We start from the raw sequence: 4,597 nt of genomic DNA on the forward strand, positions 1-4,597 counted from the left end.
GACCTCCTCGTGGCTGACTGCCCTCCTACCTCCTGGCGGCCACGGCGGTGCCCACCCCCACTCGCAGGGTCACTACAGCAGGTGCCACCACCTCGCCCTTCCCTTCCCGGAGGGACCCCAGGTGGACCGGCCTGGTCCCTCCTCTCCTGAGCACAGCCCTGGAGGAGCTCTCTGCTGACCTCTGGTGGTGCTGTCAGGCTCCCCCAACTGCTGCTTCTTTCTTTTTTCCTTCTCTCTTTTTTTTTTCTTTCTCTCTTTGTTTTTTCCTTTATTTGGGGTATTGGTATTTTACATTTGACAGTGAATATAATAGTTTGTACATGCATAACATTTCTCAGTTTTCCTCATAATAAGACAAGCCCCACTAGGTCCTCTGTCATCCTTTTGGGACCTGTATCCCCCCCACACCCCAGAGTCTTGGACTCTGGTGCAACACGCCAACTCCAGTTCAGGTTCTGCTGAGTGTTTTCTTTTCTGATCTTGTTTTTCAGCTTCTGCCTGAGAGTGAGTTGTTTTTGTTCGTTTGTTGGTTGGTCTTGTTGTTGTTGTTGTTTTGCCTCCAGAATTATTGCTGGGGCTCGGTGCCTACACTCCACTGCTCCTGGAGGCCATTTTTGTTGCCTTTGTTGCTTATCATTGTTGTTGTTGTGACAGCTCCAGTCATTTCGATGGCGTGGGTAAAGCCACACACATGCTAGCACTATCACCCATCTGCACCCATGGGCCCGTCCCAGGTCACAGCCACACCGAGGCAGGGCGGGGTGTCGCCCCTGCACTAGAGCTGCTGCCTGGCCCGGCTCCAGGCCCCTGCTGTGACCAGCCAGCCTGACTCCTGTGAGGGCGGGGTGGCACCCTCAGGGTCTTGCCTGGACTAGCCTGAGGACATGATTCTGCTACTCAGGCTTAAAAGAGAGACAAAGACAAGGCAAAATTCAGCTGGCAACTTCAGGCCGGAACCAAATCTGGTCCCGTCGCTCTGAGATGATTTCTTAATGTTGACCAAAAAGACACAGGGACACAAAAAAGCACAGAAACACATCTTACATCAAAGGTGAGCCTCTCTGAGGAACAAAAAGTCATGAGTTTATATTTATGCACTCCTACCCCCAAACTATGAGTAACCAGGTCCAGTGGGGTAGATGCCGCCTGGCCCATTCCTGCAAAGTGAAAGTAAGTGAACACGAAACACAGACTGACAAACAGACAAGACACACACAGACAGACCACTCACTCAGTGAAGATTGGGCAATTACCATTCCCGCCGCCACTGCTAAGGAATGTTGCTAATTAGGCCTTCAGGAGTCACTGGAGAGTAGCTCCGGCCAGACCCCCTCAATTGCACTAATAGGCTCAGCCTTTTCGCGAATTGCCAAAGTGAGGAGAATAAAAGAAACAAACACAGAGTGGCCACGAGAGACAGTTCGGAAGCGGACCCTTTTCCAGATCCTTAGGTGGACCCTGTTTCAGGTCCCGGGGCGGACCCTGTTCCAGATCCTTACCCCAGCAGCCTGGGAGTCGTCACTCCCCAGCGCTGCGGTCTGGGATTTTAACGCGGCGTCCCGCAATCCACAGACCTCCCAGGCCCCGCGGGGACTTACACAAAAATCAAGCTTGACTCACAGGTTCTCCGGAGGTGCAAGGCTGGAAAAGAAATGGTACCATGCAAAATTCAGGCCTGACTTACCGGCGCCGGGCAGGACTTCCAAGGCCTCCGAGGGTCCGGACCCAGGATGGGGTGTCCTCAGGAATACCCATCTGAGGAATCTCGCTGGGGCCTCCAAATGTTAGCGAGCATAAATCAAACCACCATCCACTGTAAGGAAGCAAAGATGTTTATTGACGAATTGCAATCCGGGCCGAGATGGTGACTGGTGTTAGTCTACCAAGCTCGACCCTGAACAAGGCTCAAACCACACAATTTATAGGATTTCTGAATACACTCAGGGAGGGGGAATATGCAAAACTAGAATTCTAATACACTTTCAATAACATTTTGCAGAAAACACAGGATCTAATCATTTCAGACATTGCCATGCCCTAAGCAGCCTATAAGAATTGTCTAATTTCAAGCCTTTATACAAAATAGGGTCATCACACTTTCTTGTTGTCAGCTAAGACCACCTGGCTATCAGCTCTCTTGTCCTTGAGCAGATGGTTGAGTTTCAAGGACTTGGTTAGGCTAGCTATTCTCTTTAAGACAAACAACAGGTGGCTTACATCTTGGTGTGTATGGGTTTTGTCTAGCCTCTTATTTCATGAGAGATACAGGAATTTTCCACTCAGCAAAAACAGCTCAACTCTAAGAAAGAAAAAAGGAACTTAATACTGAAACCTGAAAAAGAAACTTAACCATGAAAAATATTAATAAATCCTTGATATTTAAGGGGGGGTAACAGCATATGGTTGCCTGTCACAATTGTCATTGCTGTTGTTGTTGGATAGGACAGAGAAATGGAGAGAGGAGGGGAAGACAAAGGGGGAGAGAAACACAGACACCTGCAGACCTGCTTCACCGCCTGTGAAGCAACTCCCCTGCAGGTGGGGAGCCGGGGGGCTCAAACCGAGATGCTTGTGCTGGTCCTTGTGCTTCGCGCTGTGTGAGCTTAACCCACTGCACTACCTCCTGGCATTCCTTCTCTCTCTCCCTCTCCCTCTCTCCCTCTCCCCCTCTCCCCCTCTCCCCCTCCCTCTATCCTTCCCCTCCCTCTCCCTCTGTCCTCCCCCTCCCCCTCTCCCGATCCCTTTCCCTCTCTCTTTTGTCACCCAGGGCTATCACTGGGGCTCAGTGCCAGAAATCTACCACTCCTGGTGGCCATTTTCATCTCTTTTTTGTTTGTTTGATCTACTTTTATTGGACAAGACGGAGAAATTGAGAGAGGAGGGGGAGATAGAGAGGGGGAGAGAAAGAGAGACAACTGCAGCCCTGCTTGACTGCTTGCGAAGCGACCCCTGCAGGTGGAATTGAGGCACTGGCCCTGGTCCTGGCGTGTGCTCCACCGGGTGCCCCCCACCCCCCACTCTGTTCTGCACAGCAGGAGGGAAGACAGTCCCAGAGGAGCCCCGGCCCGAGGACAGCTGCTCTGCGGGCCCCACTGCCCCCGTGTGCCCAGGGCCCCTGGTCTCGGCTGCAGTTGGCGGGAGGCCTTATCCGCCTTCTGAGGCTGGCAGGTGCGGGCTGGCGTACCCACTAATGGGGGGGGGGAGGCACAGCATCATTCTGGCATGTGCGATGTGACCCTGACCCTGTGCCTGGGAAGCCCGGTGCTCCAGCCACTGTGCCATCTCCTGGCCGAGCCTCTACCTTCTAACCCCGGGGAAAAGGTGCTAGAGGGCAGCCCCTGCCCCCATGCCGCTGGACTGCACCCCACAGCTCAGACCTCAGGGCAGGAAGGGGGGATGGCCGGCTGTGGTCCCAGACGCAGAGTAATCAGGTCTCAGACGAAAATTCACTTAGCAGGAAGAAAATGGCTCTAATTGGTGACGTAGGGGAGGAGATGGTTTTGTCTCTGTGAGTTAAGTCATCTGATGATTTCTGTTGAAAGCTCCTGGGATCATAATAGCATCCCCCCCCTTCAGGCCAAAAGGGCTCGCATGTCCTGATAGATGGGTCTCGGCCCGCCCTCCCGGGGCCGGAGCCACAGCCAGGAAGCAGATGCTTCCAGAGCCTTCTTCTCACGCCCGAGCCGCACAGGACAGCAGCCACCAGCCCCTCCGTGGATACCCACCCCAAAGCTGGCCCACCGGCAGGGAGAGCGGCTCCCACGCAGAACACACCAGCGTCCCCAGAGCCCGAACGGGCCACTCCCCGGAGGTGGAAGACAGCCGGGACACCAAAGGAGCACGGGTGACAAAGTGGGCGTTTGAGAAACAGGCAGCGGTCAGTGCTCTGCATTCTGGAATGTTCCACCTTGTGCCCAGTTGGTAAGATGTGTCCACAGGGGAAAGAATTCAAACACAGAGGTGCCTCAGGCAGAACGCTGAGGGGACAGAGGAACGTGTGGAACCCGTGATGTGGCCAGACGCGCTCGGGTCAAGGCCGGCAGTGGCAGCAGGGCCTGAAGCAGGACACGGCACTGTTTCTGTGTCCTCACTGCCTCCTCCGCAGGGACGGGACGCCGAGCTCCCTCATGACACCCTTGGTGTCTGGCCTGGTGTTCATCACCCGAACGGCCGTTACATTGTCCCAGAGAGTTAGAACGAGCCACAAGTATTCATGTGAATGCACGTTCTCTGGCACACGGTCAGGAAGGAGAAGGTCCCTGCACCCGCACCCACCCGTCTGTTAGTCCCCGTGATGTCTGTCTGCCCCCAGGCCCCTAGATTCTGAGACGAGGGAGCTTATGAGAGAAGGACACATGGACATGGGAGACGCAAAGGACTCAGTGTGAGTGTGTTTGTGTGGGTGGGCGGGACAGCCCAGCCTCAGCCCCTGGCCGTTCCTCTCAGATCCACGGCTCTGGGCACGGTCATGGCTGGAGAGTTCTGGCTCTGGGGACAGAGGTGACTGGGCGGCAGGGTCACCTGCCCTCCCCACCCCACCCCACCCCACCCCGTTGTGTGGACCCAGCCAATCCCCGGCCCCTGACGCAAGCCTGAC

Source organism: Erinaceus europaeus, chromosome 20, assembly GCF_950295315.1.
Source record: "Erinaceus europaeus chromosome 20, mEriEur2.1, whole genome shotgun sequence".
NCBI classification, from domain to species: Eukaryota; Metazoa; Chordata; class Mammalia; order Eulipotyphla; family Erinaceidae; genus Erinaceus; species Erinaceus europaeus.